The following is a 22525-nucleotide window of genomic DNA, read 5'->3' as shown; positions in this document are numbered from 1 at the left end:
AACTGGTAACTAAGCACAGCAAATGTTTATGCACAAAACTGAGACAAATCAGCATTGAAGCCACCACTGAGAACTGAGTGACCTTTGGCAGAGGAGTCCCGCTTCCAAGGTCCAGCAGGCAATGAGGATTAATTTTATGGTCTGGACAGAGTCCTGAATTCCAAGCATAGAAATCGAATGCTTGTAATAAGCTATTTACAGTTGCAGTTCTATTATTTTTATTGGCCCACAAGGACTCACAAACAATGCTGCACATTTTGGTCACCGTCTCCTAACACATTGTGTATTCACTATCTCCATAAATAGATGTTGCTTTTTTGACAGCATCCTCCTTCAATATCTCTCTTTCAAAACAAGGAGTCATTGGGCTATGAATTGCAAAGGCTGAGAGTTAAAGACGTACAGTGCCTCGGATCCCACATTGAGTAGCTACAATTGTGTCACCAGAAGAAAAGGAAATGTTGGGAGCTACAAATGAACCACAGCAATCTTAGTGACACTTATTTACAGAATGTCCAAAAGAGGAATGTCCTATCAGAATTTGGAGGACAAAACATCCTGATGAAATCTCTTCATGCCGTTGCAGTCAAAGTCTTTCCTCAGTGCTGCTTGCTGGTACCTGAATAACAGAGGGCTGATACTCAGCACATTTTCTCTTAGCATGCAGTTTTCATCCAATCCTCAAGGCCCAGACAAATCACTATTGGCAACTCATTCTGGGTGCATAGGGTATGTTGGTCTATGAGGTACAAGTCATTTTTCCTGCCCTCACAGTCTAAAGGCTGAAGAGAATGAGACTGCAGGGGCTCAGGCTGTTTGGGAGCCATGGCTACAGTTGATATTATAAACTTTAACTCCAGCAGGCACCAGCTTCCTATCATTCAGTTTTTGTTCCTCCCTGAATTTATAGAGTATTTCAAATTCTCAGTACAGGCAGTACAGATTTATCAAGGATGAAGCAGGCAGGCTTCATATACTAGGAATGTCTTGCATTTGAAGCATTTCAGGCAGAAAATTTGGTCCATATTCTGTTCTTTGAAACAGTTTTCATGAATCAGCCACACAAAATGAATGACACTATATCTTAACATAAAGACATTAAGGTTAAGGCAAAAATGAACAAGAGGGATTGCAGCAAGCACTTGCAGAAAAATCACAGAATAAATTATAACAAAAAGTGAAAAGATTCCTTTTTTTCACACATTCCAAATAAATAACTGGAGACACTAAACAAGAATAATAGGGAGAGGGGTTATTATATATTGCAGTCCAAACTTGTGTGTCATTTGAGGCATTGGTGACATCAGTATAATATCTTTTCAAATAATTACGGGAGTAAAAGTAAAGAAACCTGATGGGAAGAGGTAAGACCCTCAGTCAGTGTGTTTGAGGGGAACAGACATATAATCCCATAGTCAATTATTAACCAAGGTCAATATTTATGACACAGGGAACCATTTTAAGTGTACATTATTTATGTCGAGACTTATAATGAGCACTTCATGCTTGAGTAGAGAATGTATATACTAGGATAATTTTTATAAGAAAGCTGCCTGTTATAGGAAACAGGATGTATCTCCTCGGAAATGGCCTATGTGTCTGTCTGTCTCTTATTCTTGCTCTGATTGAATCAGTCAATATTTTCCACCATTACAATTCACAGTCAGAAATATCCTTCAGCTGGAAGTTGGCAGGAATAGAATGAGATGTTTTTAACTTTGGTTTTGAAGCTCCTATTTATGCAAACTAAACCCAGACTGGATTTTTCTAGGAAAATGGTAATGTAACCCAAATTATGTGAGGAACTCCAGCTACCCATTCCACATGTCCAAACAGATAGAGGCGACTGCTGGGAACATTTTCATTCCTCAACTAGATGTAGTATCTGAATCACACTTCCATTTGCCTTGTGAATCCTTCCTCCTTACAGAGTATGAATCAAGGATAAGGATGTGATAAAGACTGCTGAACTAGAAAATAACAGCTTTGCTGTAACAACTTCTGAAGAAACAAGTGGATGAGTTATTTGACCGTAATATATGAGTTTTTGCTTTTGGGATTTGGCTTGTATTTCACACTTTCATACAGTATCAGTCATTCACTGAGAGCCTGCTCTTTATGCTGTTACTTTCACACACAGAAGAGTATCACAGAATGCTGAGTCAGGTTTTAAAGGAATTTCAGCCTATAAAGATGTTGAATAGCTTCTAATAGGATTTCCAAATACTCCTAAGCACACATCTTCTAAAAGACACCTCTGAAAACTCCATAAAACACCTCTGTGTACATTAAATTGGAAGTAAGTAAATTTTTTGCACTTTTGCTTGTGATTTTCATCTGGGGCTGGACAGCTGTCAGTGTTCTGGACTCTTCAGTTGTGTTCCTTTGAAAATCCTGGTCTAAGACCTTATCCAATGCCAATAACATCAAAAAGAGGAAACACAGCAAAGTGTTTTAGAAGCTGGTACTAACTAGCACTCTAAATCAGTCCAAAATATGTCTCATGCTGGGTGACATCTGCTATTGATCAAAAGGACAGGACAAGTCAAGTCAAGGAAACATGATCGGGAAAACAATAAAACAAGACCAATGAATGTCTCAAGCTTTTTCTTAGCTTGAATGGCTACACTAAAATACGCTGACATCTAAGAGGCGACATCCATGAGATAGTCCCTAGACAAAGAGGAGACAGTGGTCTTTAGGGGAGCAATAAGAATGAATTTCCCTCCTCCCAATCCTCTTTGCTATCTAGAGTTTATTTGTGTTCTTCTTAAAATTAAGACTATACCCCAGTAATTGCTTTCTGACAAATCATACTTTGTTTATATAGCATGGTAGATGGGGAATTTTAAGGACCTGGCAAAGCAGTTGATCCTTCAGTGTAAAAGCTATGCATTGGTACTCTCTGTTCACTGGCCTGTTGACGGAGTTAAACAGGATTATATCCTGAAAGAGGTAGAGAGGTTTTGGGGATCTGCTTCCTGGATAGGGCCCTTCTGAAAAAAGAAACAGCTAGAGGAACGTTCATCTTACCCGGAGGAAGCTTTTTCCCTAGGATGACTAAAGGCACCTTCTGTCCCAATGGAATTCAGAGTGTTGTTGTTGTGTGCTGAGGAGAGTTGTGTTGCTTCTTTTTCTGTTGGATCTAAAAATCTGATGAAGAAAGAGCTTACTGGCCTGATTTCTGAAGGCCACCCACCCATCCCTGTAACTTAAATTTCTATTGCCTAACATAGAGGTAACATCTCCCAAGGGAAGGGGAGGAAGGGACTATGTTGTACAGTTACAAACATCTGCAGGGAAGGAAGCACATGAAGGCTGTATGTTTTATAGAAGGAGCCCAGGAGAGGAGGAAAAAGCAGCTCTTTTTTTTTTTTTTTTTTTTTTTTTTTTTTTTTTTTTTGTCTGGAAGGAAGGATGTTCATGCTCCAGAGGGAAGTGAGGAAGGGGGTGTGAGGTCATCACTGCGAAAGGTGAGGTGAACTTGGGCTGAAAGTCACCAGATATGAACTGGAAAAGGAAGGAGCGGGTCCTGTTTTGGCATGACTCTTTCCTCACAAAGTGACCTAACTGCAGGTTGTCCTGGAGATACCACCCCCTGTAAATGGCCTTTGGGCTGAACAACACTATTGTGCATCAAAAAACTGCACAAGGAGAGAGCGTGTGTCAGGACAGAGCAGCAGACCCCCACCTCACTTCAGTATCTTCTCCTTGGAAGGGGCTTGTAGCAGGACAGACCAATTTGCACTCTTGCATTTTTATTGTTTATAAATTAATTTAGTTAATGAATTAAAAAAAAAAAAAAAGAAGAAAAAAAAAGGAAATAAAATAAAAGCTGAGGCAAGCTGCTCCATTGCAGCTGTAAGAAAAATTACAGTGGTCCAGCTGGGCTGATGTGGAATAATAAGACAGCTGGAGACACAGTTAAAGAAACATAGTCCTCCACAGCTGAGACTCCTAATGAAAAAAAATATCGTGTGACATTCTCAGAGAACTGCTACTATGGAGGAGAGGAATCCTGGAAACAAGGGAAAGAGACTCTTTGGGAGGTGTAAAATTCTCACAGTTAGCCAGAGAAAGTTGCATGTGCAAGAGAGCTAAAGTAGCCTGGCTTCCTATGGGTTTGTGCCTGTGGTCACATTCATATTGGTCTGATCTGAAACAGATGCCAATCAGAGCTTTTATCAAAGATGGGGAATTAAAAATCCCTCTCGCACAGAAGGATTCTCTCTCTGCCAGTAAAGGGATTAGCAGAGTCTTTGTGTCTCTCCTACCTGCCTGCTTGAGACTTAAAGGAATTTGTCACTTATGACACAGCTACTGTTTTTTTGTGACTGGAATGAAAAAAATCAATGGGTTAAAAGCATAACAGATGAAGGAAGAAAACACATGATCCTCTTTTTTAGGAAAAAAAAAAATGAAAAAAGAGCTGAATATACAGCTGACGGGAAACATGCCTACTACGTAGCATATAACTTCTTTATCCCCTGAAATGCTTTCCTAATTTGGAAGTTTTCTGTTATATAAGGACTGGGAGAGGAACGATAGTGCTCTGCAATAAGGACACTGAGGATATAAAGCTGGCAAAAACAAACCTGTTATTTCCAGCTACTCTCTAAAGAGTTCTGGATAAGAACAGTCTTGCAAGCTGCCTGCCTGGCCTACATAACAGGAGTTTCACTGGCTTGCATCAGCCAGCCACTGGCTCTTATACTATCCAGGCCAGCATTATTGTATTACATTTAATAGGACTCCTTATGTCATTCCAGTCTTGCTTCCGTTTTCTGATCCATGTGCTCTCCCTCCTTCCCATCACCTCCCCTCCATCTCAGCTGGTGTATGCATACATGCTCCTCTTCCCCCTGTACCAGACATCACTGCAGTGCAGTGCTTATGATTACAAATCATCTCATTAAAGCCAGACAGTCACTCAGCTGGATGCAAATTACTGATCTCCTCGATTTATGAATGTCAGACTTTTCAGGGTGGGAAGGGAGGGGGAAGCAGAGTGGAAAACGTTCCATTAAATGGTATCCATCAACCCTATTGCATTTATAAGCTAATAAAAAGGCTAAAATGAAGTTCATTGGGACTGTCTGGATCTCGTAGTACCAGCTGGTTCTATGAAATATTAATAGAAACAAGATATGTCTCTGTGTTACATATTGCTAGGTGAAAGGATGATACTGTTATTGATAAGTTACTGCTCTGACCATTCTTCTGAGTGGCATCTTCAGTTTCCCTTCTGGCTGTGTTAATCTTCCTATCTACAAAACAAGACAAGGCTAAAAACACAGGAGATCTTTCTACTGAAGAGTAAAGGCCCAGATTTTACAATGTATCAGAAGATAGTCTCGACTTCCGGGTGATACCTATTTTGAATCTTTTTCATAATCTACAAAGATTGTTCTATTCCTGTGACTTAAACATGTATCTTTGGCTTTAACTGGGAGAGGGAAATGTGTCAGGAAAGGTCTTGAACCTGAACTCTGAATCCTGGATCTAAAGCTTCAAGCTGTGTTGAAGAGCTCAGACTGCAAGAGCACTATTTAGCAGTGCAGCAGAAGAGCTTGTATCAGTCTAGATGGTGGAGGTTATCCCATAGTGGTGGCTGTTCAGTTCAAGTTCTTAGACTTACTTTGAATTAGGAATAAATGCATGCTAAAAATCTGCAGCTTGCTAGTGTATCTAAGCAGCCTTGACATTCACATAACAATGCGATTAATGCAGCAGATACAGACAGATAGGAAAGCAACAGAAAAGCCAAACAATAAACAGGCGTGCACTAATCTGAAAGATCTACAGATGGTCCTTTCAGGTTGCATGAGCACTATACCATTAGAGGGAAGGAACATGTACCGAATGACGTCTATCCGATGGATGAGCAGACCATTTCCATCCATGTTAATATCAATTAAGCACTTCTTACCAGCACTAAGAAACATTCTCATCTCGTCTGGGCCAGCCAGCTGGACTGCTGGAAGTGGTCTCTGCAATTACTGGGAAGTACAGTCTGTAAAGGAGAATGAAAACAACTAATGGAGATCCCTGAGATTATCTGAGCAAGAGTTTCCACGAAGACAGGAAGATGCATCACAAAATTTTTGTTCTTCTCTGTGTCTCTCCTCTCAAAATAATGGCCAGTCACAAGCTTTTAGGAACAGAATAAATGCACTGGAACATATCCTTTGGCAGAGCAAGGCAGATGCAATGATAAATTAGCTGGCGGGTGGAAGACTACCTACTGTGCGGCGAACAGGTTGTCAAACAGATTCATTTATGGCTGTGAGAGTGATCAGTTGGATTCTGAATGGTTGGTGGAAATAATTGTATCACATATAAACAGCTTGTTACTTACAAAGGACAGATACGCTGTTGAGTACATAGCAGAAGCAAAACTTGTCATTCAGCAAACACACGCACGGTAAATTTGAAGCTTAAAATCAAATTCTTTAAATTTTCCCCAAAATGTTCAGTCCTGAGTTGAGCCCAAACATAAGTAATGTCAGTCAAAAAGGTAACAGTAGAAGGTGACCAGTTTATAGTGATATGTTTATTTTTTCACCTCACCCAGAGGGAACACGGGCCAAATGAGTCTTCCAAAAATGGTAGCTATTGCACACACAGAAATCTATTTGCCAAGTGTTATGCTGCATATCTGCATATAGCCAAAAACTATACATTAATACAGTGAACAGATGTAAGCAAGAATGACAGGAAAGGAGTGCTATTTAAGAGAAATTTTGCAGTACTATTCAAAATGATTTAAAATAGAGTAATACAGTCAGGAATATTCTCTGGGCACCAGTAAAGTAACTGCATCTTTACAGAGTCTTTATGTTAGTCCCACTCTTTACTAGAACTGCAGACATTTAAATACATCTTTCAGGAGCACTGAAAGGAGTTGGTACCCCTGAAAAGATGAACACTGGCTTATTAGGAAAGAGACTTGAACTTGAATCACTTACATCCTGGGTGTGCACTTGAAACATTAACAACTGTATGACGTGTGATGAGGCAAAAAAAAAAAGCTGTAAAGTGACGAATTAGAAGGTCAGAGGGACTATGACAGACTGGAAAGGTGGGCTGAAAAGAATCTCAAGTTCTACAAGGTACAAATACCTTCATCTGGGCAAGAAAAACCCCAGGCACTGCTATGTGCTGGGGACCTCCCAACTGGACAGCAGGTCTACAGAAAAGGACTTAGGAGTCCTGGTGGACACTGAGTTGAACCTGAGAAAACAATGTGCTCTTGTCGTTAAGAAGGCTAATGGTATCCCGGGCTGTGCTAGGCAAACTACTGCCATCAGGTCAAGGGAAATGATCGTTCCTCTCTACTCACCCCTGGTGAGGCTGCACCTGGAGTACTGTGTCCAGTTCTGGGCCTCTCAGTACAAGAGAAATATGGACACACTGGGAAGAGTCCAGTGGAGGACACCAAGATGATCAAGGGACTGGAGCACCTCTCCTGTGAGAAGAGGCTGAGAGAGCTGGGACTCTTCAGCCTGGAAGAAAAGGGGGCTCAGGTGGGATCTTTTCAGTGTTTATAAATACCTGAAGGGAGGGTACAAGAAAGACGGAGCCAACCTCTTTTTGGTGGTTACCAGTGCCAGGACAGGAGACTATAGGCACAAACTGGCACACAGGAGGTCCCATCTAAACACCAGGAACCACTTCAGTGCTGTGTGGGTGGTGGAGCGCTGGCACAGGTTGCCCAGAGAGGTTGTGGGATCTCCTCCTTGGAGATCTTAAAAAGCCGTCTGGACGTGGTGCTGGGCACCCTGCTCAGAGTGTCCCTGCTTGGGCAAGAGTTCGACCAGATGGCCTCAGGAGGGCCCTGCCAATCTCAACCACTTTGTGATTTTATGACCCTGTGGAAACATGGACACCATTTTAGAGGAAACAAGTGAGGCTTTGTCAAGTCCTCCCAAAAATGACAGTAAGCATCTACTTTTGATGGTAGTGTCCCAGCTCTGGATCTAGAGTGAGAAGTCTGGAGAATTGCATCCCACCTCGCCCACCCAGGCTCTGCATTTCTCTCCCGGTTATCTCTAGGCTGCATACTGCAGCTCCCTGCTTAACATACAACCTGCTCTGAATCCCTCTCTAAGCACTTAATCCCTCTGTAAGCTGTGTAGTGAGCTACAACATCTGCTTAAAGGTACTGCACTAAGGTAGACAAGGTGGTTACTGGACGTAGTCCTTACCAGGCTACTACAAATAGCCTCTGACAAAAAATTGAGCTAAGGCCTGCACAGTGCATGAGCTTGAACCGATGGACTATATATATATATATGCATATGCATTCATATTTTTATGTAAGACAAAAAGTCAGAAAAACAGTGCTTCAGTTCTAGAGCTGAGGGTTGTTTTAACTCTTAGTGAGCAAATTCTACTAGATTTGAGGGTATGTTCCTCCAAAACACTGCCCGTATAGAGGATGTCGTCGCTGATTGAATAACTTTGCCAAAGGAGAAAACTTTTGTAATATCACATAGTATTCACTTTGGGGCAATTTCTCTAGTGCTTTATCAGTCATTTACTATCCATTACCAAGGTAATTCTCCCAGTGAAGCCAGTTAACTAGAAAATAACATGGTCTCCATGAGCATCTAGGCTATGTTTAGCCAAGGACTGTCAAAGGAGAAAAAAATATTTTATTTTATTATTTTTTTTTCCAAAAGCTTGGAATAATCATGCCCCTGAAAATGTTGAGGTAGATGCACTTATGTGGATACTGATCCACAAGGCTTACCCAGACTATTGATCACCAGCATTTTGAGCCAGCAAAGAAGTGCATTGATCTGCAGAAGAGTGGTTGGAGCCACTGTATTACGCTGATCATCTGCACATGGAGTCGGAGTATAATTTGGGTCAGAGCCCAGTTCTGGGCTGCTTCCAAGTGCATTTTATCCAAGAAGAGCTAGTACAAACATTCACCTGGTAGGATGGTCTATTTTTGTCTCTGTCTTTGCTTAGCTTTACAGCATGTGCCTTTACTTAGCTTTACAGCATATGCTTGGCTGACGTAAACCTGCTGAAAACTCTACCCCAGTGTTCCTGCAGCAGACTTCCCCCTTTGTCCCTTTAGTTTTCTATACCCCCTTTTCTTTTTATCTGGGCTGTTCTCATCCCCTCTTTCTCCTCAATGAGGTAATGTTTCTCTGAATTTTCTTGCACTTTGATATCAGATGCTCACACTTTCTCCTTCATTTCATCAGCTGGCTTTGTCCATGATGCCAAATGACACATCAGGTGACAGCAGAACACTTACTAACAGTTGCATCAGAAAAAGCTTGTGACACCTGCTGCTCCGTAATGAAAAAGAAGAGTGATCTCACACCAAAGGTGACTCAGCAACACTTCTTTGCTGCTTATTACAACAGAGACAGAACATGTTTTTATCAGTCCAAAGGCATTCTCCCCTACAGCATTTTACTGTAAGAGGATTTAAAGATTCTTTACATGAGCCAAATGGCAGAAACAGCATCAGCTTATGTAGACTCAGGGTATTTCTGTCTGCACATGTTTTTATTACCCAGGGCTTGATGAGTCTTGCAGTTTCTCTTCCAGCCAAGTTAGAATCTGAAAAAGCCTGAAATGGCTGATTCATTATTCATCTTTCCAGTTAAGCAATATCCACAACAGGTGGGAAGGAGGAGGCTACCGAAGGCTGGTGATACTTTCTAATTCCGAACAACATGTTCCCATTCAGTTGCTTGAGATTTACAGACAGCAGAGGCAGTAGTTAATTTCCTTTACTTTTCTACCATTCTTGGACAAAATGAGGAAATCATTTTGGGAATTGCTCCATATTCAGCCCATTTCTGCACTTCACAAAATTTGCATGAATGAAAATGTTGTGAGATTACGTTGTCCTTTACCCTGTCTAGACCCTTATATTATCCTTAATCCTCTACCTGAGTTCAATGGGGACAGTTCCACCATAGGTGCAACAAACCACCAGACTGCAGAAGTTCAGATCACAGTGCTTGTTACCCTCATTCTCAGCTCTCTGGTATTTCCTTTTACTGTATTGTAGAGGGACCTCACAGAATACGGAAAGCCATGGCATGTTGCTTCATCACCTGATGGCTGAAGGGTGCCATCTTAACTGGGCACACTGCCCCCCGAATCCCAACACTGTAGTTTCTCCATCATAGGCCTACCTATCACAGAAATGTTGGGGTGCAGCAATCTGACACACAGAACAGGACAAAGATTTAAACATCTGTCTGAGATCCTGAAACACATGCATGAAAACAGGAGATAGGACTTTTTTTTCTGCTTTTGATCCCTACTGTCATGAGCAGAACTGTCTAATAAGCCTGTAAATTGGTGAATCAAACAATGTCCTGCTATGGAGGAAAGTATGGGAAGACACATCTGCTTCATACGCTGTCTCTATATCCTGCCTACTTTTATATGGATGAGGTAACACCAATTCTGCCACGTCTTCATGCATAAGAGATTAATTTTGACCCTCCTACCTTATTCTTTACTATGGCTCACACCTTTATGCTTCATTGTCCAAATTAGTAAAACAAGAATGAATTAAAATTAATTAAAGTCTCAACTTCTGCAGCTGCAACCTAGTGCTATAGGTTAATAGCTGGTGTCTCAGAAAAGCCCCACTTCTAGGATGCCCACACCCTCATAAATTAATGAGACAAAATCAGAATGACAAGTTGAGACAAAATATTTCCCAACCTTCTTATGGCTGCATGACTAATGTTACTGCTATCATGGAAAGATCAAGTGAAAAGTAAGTAAATATATGTGTATATATATATATATATATATAATATTTATGCCTTTCAGCCATGACTTGTTTATTTTCTCTTTATCTTGCATTGTATTAATGAGTAGGATAATAGTTATTTAATATCCTCTTCCAAAAAAGGCATTCAACCAAAACACATGAGAGCTTCAAATAATTAGAACAATATAATTGGGTACATTATAGAGGGCATGAAATTAACTGTATTTAAATTAACTCTTCTTTCTCAAATGAGCATAAAGGAGAAATCACTGTGAACACATCTTTCTTATACTAATTGCAAGCAGAGGAATGCAGTATTTTATCTATCTGAGCTTTAACTCTGAACCGCAGCTGTTCTTGTACACTTTTCCATACACCACCTATAAGTGTGTCCAGTTCTTGTTTCAGTCTGGTGGAGTTTCTTCTGTCTTTAAGCAGCACTGAAGGTACAGGTCACTGCTTTGTGCTATGATCCTATCTATGTCAACAACTGGATAGGAGATTTCTAAGAACATTTAAATATGCCATTGATTCATTAGATTAGGGTTGGATAAATGTTCCACTTTTGTGAGAGGGAACATGAGAGATCATTTTTCACAGTATTCGTAGAAACACTGGTCTTTGGTCTTCTATGCCTTCACCACACTGTCCCCAGAGATCTGCCTGAGCATTCTGGGATGTGTCTGACCCCAATTTCCTGAACCCCATCTTTTGGATGATATCCTGGTGTGAACTCTGTTTGTCTCCATTTCCAGGGAGAATCCTGACACCCAGGACTGGGGCTATTACTTGCTGTACCCCTTCCTGCCCTATTCCCTGTCTGGGTACAATGGGATGAACCCTGGCTGTGAGGTCCCTGTGCTGCCAGTCTGGAGGGAATCCCCATGGCACCCAGGGAGCCCCCATCCCTTTTTCATCGTGACAGCTGCCTTCTTCCAAAACAGAAGTCTTCATTACATGGTAAATACAAGCATGCTCGTGACAATTCTGTCCCTCCAGAAGTCATAATTTAATATCTTATTGTTGTGACACTCTTTTCAGTCCAAAAAATGAAGATGCAGCTGATGTAAAAATTACAAATTTAGGCTGAATTGTTTTCAGCCACAAAAGAAAACGGAAAAGCACTGAAAATAGTCAAAAGCTTCTGTCAAATTTTCAGAATGAAATGTTCTATTTATTTTTTTATTTTATTTAAAAGAGACATTTATTACTAAAGAAATTATTTAACTATGAAACAAAATCTTAGGGTTTTTTACATTTTAGAAGTTCTTTTAGATTTGAAGTGACATCTCATAAAATCTGTTTAATGGGCAGGAAAACATTTTATTTTTGTAGTCTTTTGTAAACATGAACAACTATAAGAGTCAATCTGTAATGATTTTTTATGTTTTAGTCCAGTTAAATAACCTCAAAATCCATTATTTGTGCAACTCTGCTTGGTAGACCTCACTCACTTTCTCTCTCTCTCTCTTTTTTTTTTTTTTGTTTTTGTTTTTGTTTTTCCTTTTTCAGGTGAAAACAGAGATTCCAGTTCTTCAGGTGTTGGGGAAAAGAGGAAAGGAACGCTCATTTCCCATACAGGTCTTCAAAGTTCCACCTTCCCCTTTACACTGCCACTTACTCAATGCCCTCCCAGAACTTAAAGTAACATTTTTCAGTTTTCTTGTATATCATGCAGTAACCCCATCTTTTCCCTCATTTTTTCCCTTAGAGAGGGCTGACTTGAGCAGTTTGATGTTCTCTCCACTGCCTTCTCTGTTATCCCACAGGGTAGATGTAGCTGGTCTTTCCTATGCTTGAAACAATTTGGCCCAAAACTGTCTTCCCCAGCTGCAGCCACCACCATGACCATTTCCCTGTTCCATGATCCTGTATGACAATGGGGAAGATGATTGAGGTCAAGGACATAAAAAGGGAAAACTTCAAAATCCCTGACCCAATGTACTTTTTCTCCTTAGCTCATCCACTTGCTGGTCCCAAGCATTGTAGGAAACTCTTCCTTTCAAACCATGCCACATGGGCAGCTTTTCTCCCCAAAAGTAACAAGGCTACTTCTCAGAGACTCCTGTGCCCAACTACATGGGGAGTTGTATCTCCACAGTGTCTCTTCTGGACAGGAGATACCATAAAGGTCCTTCAGGAGCCTGGACAACTTGTAGGAACTGGGGAACACCCTGCTTGTGGAGCTAATACTGAAAGAGAAGACTACAACTTTAACTGGTATTTTATACTTTTCTACCCTGCAAAATTTTGAACCATTGAAACATTACATTTTATTATTGTGAAGGAATACAGCTGGTCTAAATACAGGGTAACATTGCAACTGACAATTAAAAATTCAAAATTGAAGGATAATTTGCTATACAGTTAGGGAGCTGAAAGCAGCTGTTTCATATAAAAGTACTTATTGACTCATTTGGAATTAGTCTGTTTGGGAATAACATACTGTGGTTGTCCAGGAAAGCTTAAAATATAATCCAGAGCAAACTGCTGAAACTCAGCCATCCTGGACTCATCCTGAACCCAACAGGAATTTAACACTTGGAGGTAGAGTGGTGGAGTTTGTAAACAGGCAGAACTGTCTTGAGGGAGGGAGAGGTCAACATGGTGGAGATGCAGAATGTTTCACCCTGACATGATGCCAATATCTTACCATATTCAGTGAGGCAGTGTTGGTGGTGGATAGAGCACGGGGCTGGGAATCAAGGAACCTAGTCTCAAGCTCTCTGTCTACCACAGACCAGCTGCACTATCTCAGGTAATTTCTTTATTCATACACATATTTCAGAGAATGGGGGTAAAGACGGTGTTGACTCTTTCCACTCTCTCTACTACCCATCCACATTTTGGGTAGTATAAACATTCCACTAGATGTGAGGACATGAAGATTTTCTCCCTCTCTCTTTCTCACTTAAATTGTAGTTGTCTTATTCTTTGAACCTTTGTTCCTTCTGCCATCCCTATTGAAGATATACATTCCCAGAGATGTTAGTTAAGTCATGGCACTGCAGAGGTGCATAAAAGCTGGGTTCTAGACCCTCCTAGGTGTAACTATTAAAAATGGTCTGAACTCAAGCAGCAGCAAAGAGTAACCAGAAGAACTTAGATCAAATTAAATTTTGCCCGCATGTTCAAATAACAAAATCTAGATTACAAGAGAAGGGCATCACACCAAAGGTGAATAAAGAAGACAGCAGCAACACACATACATATCCAAAGGTGAGACTTGAGGGAGTCAGTCTGTCTTATATCCAGGTCATTCAAATAACTTTTCTGTGATTTTTTTCCAGTGAGTGACATAGGACATAACAGCAGATCTTCAGCTGATATAAGCTGGTGTCAGTCTCCTGAAGAGTATGAATGGAGAACCACTAGCATTCATCAACTGAAAACCTATGGCTAATTTTGAAAGGGGCTGCGGTCGTGTGCATCTAGAGCTCAGCTAGGTTTTTAAGCAGACTGGCTGAAATCAGTTTCCCATATTCAGGTTTTGAGATGTGGAGAAACATGTTGACTTTTTAAAATGCTTAGCAGTGGGGCATCTCAAGTAACCCAGAAAGTCAGTAAATAGGAAGTAGAATCAATGGATAACACTGGGGGAAAAGACCAGAGACAGGAAGAAAATGTGGAAGACAGAAATTGTTGGATTCAGCCCAAGAGAAAGGAAAGAACTGAGGAAATCCTGAAAGGGGAAGAAATAGAGGGACAGAGTTAGAAACTTGGGCTTCCTCAAAAGCAGCTGCGCTGGATGGAGGAGGAAAGGAGAAAGGAAGAGAACATGTGCAATATTTCAGTATCAGTTTGCTTTTCCAAACAGTAATTTTGCTGAGGTGCTTTAGTATCTGGTACTTCCATGTGGAGAGATGATAACAAATCCAATCTGCTGCAGTTCTTCATTGGCTTTTAAGAAGAGATTTTATACATTACCTCATACAGTTGAAATGAAAATTGTTCTTTTTTTATTTGTTTATTAAGGTAGTAAGTGGGGATGGAAGTGACAGGTGTATTGCTATAACACAACCTCAGATGCTGAGGCAGATAATATCAAACATTCCTTCAAACATTCCTTTTTTCCCCCTCTGGTTAGCTGGTTGCAGTATGAATGCTATAAATATTTCAGGTCTCCTCCCCTCGGGAAAGAAGCTCAGACTCCTTCACTTCTTGAAGGTGCTCCCTGTTTACTTTTTCTAACCCAAAGATGTCAACATTCATGACCGTGCCTGGCAGTGGAAAATCTGACACAAGGCAGCGTTACCATTCCCAGTCAATGGGGAACACTGAAACCAGGGTAAAAACTCCGTCTCTCCCAAGAAACAGTGCTGAGCATAACTTAGAGGTATCTCCACACACACACATGCATTTTTATGTATACGTATATACGCACAAATCCATTTTAAAATGTCTGAACACAAAACCACTTGAAAGTTTTTAACCTCTCCCAGAAGACTATACAGTGTTTGATTTGAGGATCCATAGAATTATCTGACTTTTAGAAGTCAGCGATGTACCATATACAACCAAAAAGTTGCAAAGCGTCTCTAATGATTAGATCTGTGCTGCACTAGCTCCCATTTTGCAGAACACTAGCCCAGCTATGAGGATATTCCTCCCATGATTCTCTTTGCATTAATTGGATTTAGGTAAGAATTTCTGAAAATCAAAAAAAGCTTGAGTTTGAAAAGCAAAATCTTTGGTCTACTTGTACTTTAATATATTCTTAGAATAATTTTTATCATACTCACAGATGGTATGAAATGTTTCTTCTTTATCCTGCATCAAAACACATTAGAGTGAAACTAAATGACAAAAAAAAATAAAAAAGTATTGTGAGGAGATAAGCAATAGCAGTAAACACCTCCTACTTTAGCATGTGTAATTTGCCCATAAAAAAGTTACCCACTACTTCCAGCTTCCAGTAGATACAAATTCTTCAGCAGAAGTCACTTCTAAACTGTCCAGAGCCTCCTTATATTCAGATTTAAAAATCAGAGTACATTGCAAAGGGAATACGCTTTGCTTTTTATTATTTTCCAGGTTAACAAGACAAAACACAGGACTATGAAGTAGCAAATGTAAAGTTTTCAGGAGAAAAAAGAACTACGGGAAAAGACATCACCAAATCTGAGTTCAACATCAGTAGGGGAAAATTTAGCCTTGTAGAAAGAGAGTATGGTCAGAAAACGCATTACAATATGACAATTATAATTCTTTATATCCCAATATCAGGCCTGAAAATGGTGTTATACTTTAGTGGAAAAATGTCACAATTGACAACAAAACTATTACTTATGAGAAATAATTTGATTGCTATGAAGCTGCACAGAGTACAACTGCTCATGGGCCACAGAAGCTCCATGTTTTTTCATTGAATATAGGGGAAAAGGCACTAGCAGATAGAGTCCTCACCCATACCAAGCAGGTGGCACATTGATGCCTCACTGAAATGGCAAGCCCTTCTTCAAAGGAATATCTTTTAAATATTCAGTTGGAGTTCAAAGGTGTACTAATTTTGCTTATTGAAACACCAGCAACAATTTTTCTGCTCTAGAAACTTTATAGAAACAAGGTAGAGGTAGCAGTTACATCCACATAGGTAGTCTCTCACCCTTTCAAACACCAAACATGCTTTAACAAACCTTATGTCTACATATAAAAGTATCTGATTATTTATTTATTTATTTTTCTGTTAAGTCCATGGGCTGAGCTCTGCCCTTCTGGAGAAAAAGAGTCAGTGGTCTAGACAAGAAGCCTGACAGCACACGTGATCCAGTCTGTAGGCACCAAGCACTACCAAAACACAAGATGATATATAATAATCATAATACAGTCCTGGGGAAAACTTTTACTAATTTATCTTAATACTACTAAATTTACTATTAATTAGCTGGAGAAGGGGGGTTATGAGACTTGTATGTCCTAACCATCTTTCATGACTCTGAAATGAGTCAATGAGCAATACCAGTAAAAAAAACCTACCACAGACATTAAGAGAAGACATCCCAGTCTCAAAGTCCAAATAGAAGCTCCAGGAAAGGAATAACCACAAACATTTTGATTTATATTTAGATTATTGTTTGAGATTCCCAGGCTTCATGAAATGGCAATAGAAATTCATATTTCAGCAGAACAGAAAACATCCATGGACAACTTTCCAAAGAGACTGGCAGACTGATGTGTAACACATATATTTATATTTCACGGGAGCTGAAAACACATTCATCTAAGTCATTGCTGTTATATTCTTTGACAGCTTTTGAAAATTGCCAGGCTAGTTTTTTTTTTGTGTTTGATCTTTTGACATTATTGGAGGTTGTATAAACAGGAAGTGATGAATAGTTTCAGCATCAATTAGGATAATTCTAAACAAAAGTGCTGCCATGGCACTGTCAGTTCCCTGTGGTGGGCATGCTCACAGACATGTATTAAGACCACAGTGCAAACTCACAAGCAGTGGAAATGGCAGTCCTGATGTGTCTCCACTCTGTATCTGCAGCTCTGGCTATACTAGTATAACTAGTAACCATCATACATCCAATAACATGGTCTTAAATACTAAGGTCCATACATATTAATATTTATTATATTATCTGGGGTGGTGAGAAGAGAGGTTTAGCCATGTGAACACAGTTCTTGCTGTGCCACCTGCCCTTAGGGTTGGAGGACAAGTCTTGAACAGCTTTATTTAGCAGTGGCCTATGACTCTTGTTCTGCTACCGATCACTGCAGGACATACCACATAAAGCCAGGATTTCTCTGGCCCTCCTTGGGTTTACCCATGTGTATTAAATAATGCACCAGACAGGGTGTCTCGAAGTCCCACCTAGAGTACTGTGTTCAGCTCTGGGGCTCCCAGAACTAGAAGGACATGGACATATTAAATGAGTCCAGAGGAAGGACACAAAGATTATCAAGGGACTGGAGCACCCCTCATATGAAGACAGGCTGAGGGAGTTGGGATTGTTCAGCCTGGAGAAGAGAAGGCTCTGGGGAGACCTTATAACAACCTTCCGATACCTAAAGAGGGTCTACAGGAAAGCTGGAGAGGAACTCTTTCAGGGAGTGTAGTGATAGGACAAGGGGGAATGGCTTTAAACTAAAAGAGGGTAAATTTAGATTAGATATAAGATATTCTTTACTCTGAGGGTGGTGAGGAACTGATACAGGTTGCCCAGAGAAGCTGTGGATGCCTCAAATCAGGTTGGGGTAGAAACTGGTCATCATTAGTCCAATGGCATAAGGAGCCAGATTTATTAAGGAGTGTATTTTAGAACTTCTTGAAGAAGGAAATTGCACAGGTGCTCTAGTTGTTAATCTCCCAAATAAAAATGGATAAATTGCATATCAGAAACCTGAGGAGACAGCTTCCATTACATTTCTGTGCAGAGGCTGTAAACCTTCTCTAATCATTAATTCTTTCCATTGTTTCAGACCAGAAATACACTCAATATTTCAACTCAAGCTGGTGGGAAGTTTCCCACTGCATTCAATGAGGTTTTGATTAGACTATTCTTTTCATTGTTCAGCTCCTACACATTTACTATGACTCCACGTATGTAACATTGCTTGACATTTCTCTGAAGGAGAAACTTTCTTTTCCTGGCATTAATTCTAAATGCCAGACTGAGGGATCCTTCTGCCCTCCCCCACTAAGGCGTTACAAGTGGGTTGAACATGCTTCTATCAATAATTTCCATGGCATAATTCTCAACAGCATTCTGCAGGAGGACTTCAAAAGGGATTACCTTCCAAGAAAACCAAGAGGTTTTCCAAGCTAAATAGAAGATTGGAAGACAGCTTCACTTAGGCTATGTGGGTGTTTCCTGATAGATTTTGGGTGGATTTAAAGAGATAGAGTGAATTTTCTCCTACCCATAAATCCTGTGCAGACAGGATTCTTCCTACATTCTTCCCTTGCAAAGTGTGGGCTAGAAAGACACAAAGGACTGTCTTGTGAGCAAGGGACTGAAGCGATACTCAGACCATCTAGGTTTGCCTTCACACTGACATGCTTCCTCTGTGATTATAGGCAGTTCACTAAGTGTATATGTCATTGTACACAGTTCTGTACAGAATTAGATATGGAAGATGAGTAAAGCGATTTCTTGCAATGCTTTTTTCCTGTAAGTTAAAGGTTATGCTTCAACCTCATCTCAGAATGGAAAGTCAAAAGCAGACAGCTTTTTTTAGGTAGTTTCTCAGTCTGTTTTCCTCTCCTCTCAACCTGCTGAGCCATCAGTATGGAACATACTGTGCAACCAGGTCGCAGGGAAAGGGAGCATGAAAAATCATCTAGAAGGAAATAATTGATTTTTGTTTCATTGCTACAAATAATTTCATGTCTACAGATTCATGATACTTAATTTAATGTTAAAAAAAATAATAATGGTGTAATTTATAATCTGTGGAACTGTCTGCCTACTATATTACCCAAGAGACCCACAAAAGCTATGCCCACTCTCTAAGACAACCAGAAGCCATCTGAATGCAGTTATCACAACACTGGGCACTACTTAATGCACTCTAACCTTCAGGAGAACAAAATAGCTCAGATTCAGCACTGAGATAACTGTGTGCACCTAGCTTTTGCTTGCACTATTTAAAGCACAGGCAAAACAAGTTTGCCTCTGCCCACAGTCTACTATGCATGCCTGCCCACAATACTGTCATATGCTGTGTAAAACAAATGCTGGGATAAAGGTAAGGAAAATTCTTCTGTATGAGGGATATGGAAGAAATTCTTCAATAGTCTAGATACATTTTTTTTCTAGTGCATGACACAACATTCAATAGGAGAAAAAACTCCTTTTTTGTTGTTGTTGTTATGCCGTGTTCCTTACTTCACAAAACATGTCACTAATTGAAAAGAGAAATTAGAAAAAATGATGAAACTACTGATACCTTTAACCTATTTTCAGGAACAGTAAAGATTTCAAGGACAATAGCTTTAAAGATTTCCCCTGAAGAATAGTCTAAAAATTCTCATCTAAGTATATATATGCACGTGCATGCCTGAACAATTTTCTTAGTAACCATTCCTGTAGCAGGATGCAAAATACAGGTATATTGGGAGTTAATTTGACAAATAGAAAGTGTGCAATAAATGTCCCAAAGGGAGAAGAGGGGAATAAAAAGTTAGCAGACTACTGCATATAATCCTTCCAAAAGCGGTGTGCATGATTTTAAAAGAGTTTGTATGCATCTGTAATCAAACCTGAACTTGTTTCATCTTGACACCCATGTAGACTTCAGAGCTCATATACACAGTCCAATTTCCCATCAACAATTCTTTGTTCAGAGTTTTATGATAATTTCAAGGTATAATTTTATAATATAGGCCTTTAAATGTGTACCAGTATAAATATAACTTGTATTTGAATTTGATGCTTCTGCTTGTTTTTTTGGGGGTTACATGAGAACAGCATCAAAATATGGAATTGTTATAAACTAGAGATGAGGAGAAAAGGCTTTGATTTGAATGACCTAGATATAAAATGATAGACTAGCTAGTCCAGCCTGGAAGAGACACATCACTTCTCTTTAAAGCATTGGACTAAATACCAGGCAATCTGTGTTTGTTTTTCCTGTCTCCCTGCGAAAATTTAAGCAGAAGCCACTTGAGCCTAGAACTTACCAACACAAACATCCTTGCATGCATACTTACATGATTACTGTTTTTGAATTCAATAGATGGTCATGGGAATTAACTGTTTGTTGGATTAGCAGCTTCACTACTATGGTTTATTAGTTACTCATGTTTCACTAACACATAGAAACACCATGTGAGGTGCCATAGAGGCCTACAAATGTAAGACAAAATTATATTCTTTGTTCCAAAAATATTATACTCTGTTCTTAAGTTGCTGATTTGCCAGTTTCTGTCATTCAAATTAACGTGTAAAGCTTTCCCAGCTTCTCTCCCTGATTATACACTATTTATGTTTTGTTCAATGTGGAGAATACAAACCCACACTGTTTATCTTTTGTAGCTTCTTCACAAACACATGATCTTGGTTTTTGTAGACAGTATCACAGCAGTTCCCAAGGGGATGTTTGTACACATAATAGCATTTATCTATAATCCACATAGCAATTATTATCAAACCAATGTTGAGCATTTCCATAAGGTCTGTAGTACAATGTGATCTATATCACTACACAATTCTACCTAAGGAAATTTTGTTTTCTTATATTAAATGAAACAGCATTTTTGCATTCCAAATTATGTAATCTTGTTACAATGAAAAGAGATTTTATGCATCAAAATCCCATTAGTGTGATTGAGAGGAACACAAATGAATGCTCATGTATCAATCATTACTATAATTGTTATTATTATTCAGGCTGATTTATAGAGGGTTATCACTTCTGTGTAGGAACTAAATAATCAATCAAGTGTGCCAGACAAATAAGAGGACACTAGCTTTGATGCCTTTAGATGTTAGTGGACAAATTCTCATACCACAGACATAAAAAGATATGGTACATGGTTGTATTTGCAGAAGTAGTTGATATGGTATTTTAACCATGGGCCAAATCCTACACTTGTCTGCCTATTATTTATAATAATCTTACCTCTGCCAGAACTGCATGGAGATTTGGGCCCTCAGAGACAAGTAGTGTAAGAATAATAGGCAGTTGAGAGTCTATAAAAAACACTCAACAGAAACCAGCAAATCACAGCAAACGTTCTTCTTTTAGGAGACAGGGCATAGCTCAGGGTCACACGAGGTTTCCGTGGTAGGACTAGTAATTCAGCTTAGTATATTAAAATGTGCTGAAGGCACAGTGTTGCCAAATCAACAAATAGGTAAGATTTTTGGAGATGCCTATAAAGAAAGGAAGTGAATGTCTGGTGATGTCTATAATTACCAGTGTTAGAGCAATTATTGCAACAAATGGCACACAATAGGGTTATATGAGTATGAAGGAGGAATAAAACTCTACTATGATGTATAACCAGAACAAACAGATTAAATGGCTTCCAGTCTCCCTAACCTGGTATTGATTTTCTAGTAGTTCCATTAACATGATACTTCACATAAACACTCTATCATTCTCAACATTTTGGGAGTGTAAATAATTACACCACTGTAATCCTAGTTGACAAATCTCACATCTGTCCTATATGGCCATGAGTCAGTATGTATCAATCAAGGCTGATGCGTATTTTGACATGGGAGGCTCTTAGACACAGCACATCTTCCTTGTGTTTACCACCACCACATTCTGCAACATGATAATAGCCATTTGAATCAATCTTGAGATGCAGGCGTGGGGCATGAATCATAGCATCCTTTCATGCTGCCTGCCACACAGTTTCTGAAATGCATCAACAATCCATGTCTGAACAAGGGCAGGGTTGTTTTGAAGAAGGAAATAATTGGTTGCCTTGTTCTATCAGGGGTGTAAAACAACTTGTAAACTTTTTTATGCTTTATCTTTCTCTCCCTCATGGCACAATAAAAATGATACAATCTGCATTTGAGATTTATAAAGGCCTGGAGTGTATGAACACATGATAGAAAAGGAAAGCCAAAGCTCAGGACAAGGAATTAGGAAAAACACAATTTCTTAACTCTACCAGTGACTTTGTGTGTGACTGCAGAGAATGCTTGGTCTGTTAAAATGGGAACTGAAGCTGTCTACCATTGTATAGCAGAGATTTTCAGGTGAAGAGAATGATCCTAACACTGTTGAATTCAGTTGGTAGTCTGAAAATCTGACTCTCTCCGTATCAAAGCAATTGAATCTTCTCAGGTTTGT

The sequence above is a fragment of the Cygnus atratus genome, chromosome 2, assembly GCF_013377495.2.
Source record: "Cygnus atratus isolate AKBS03 ecotype Queensland, Australia chromosome 2, CAtr_DNAZoo_HiC_assembly, whole genome shotgun sequence".
Taxonomy (NCBI): domain Eukaryota; kingdom Metazoa; phylum Chordata; class Aves; order Anseriformes; family Anatidae; genus Cygnus; species Cygnus atratus.
The sequence above is the reverse complement of the archived record's forward strand: the minus strand, read 5'-3'. Positions refer to the sequence as shown.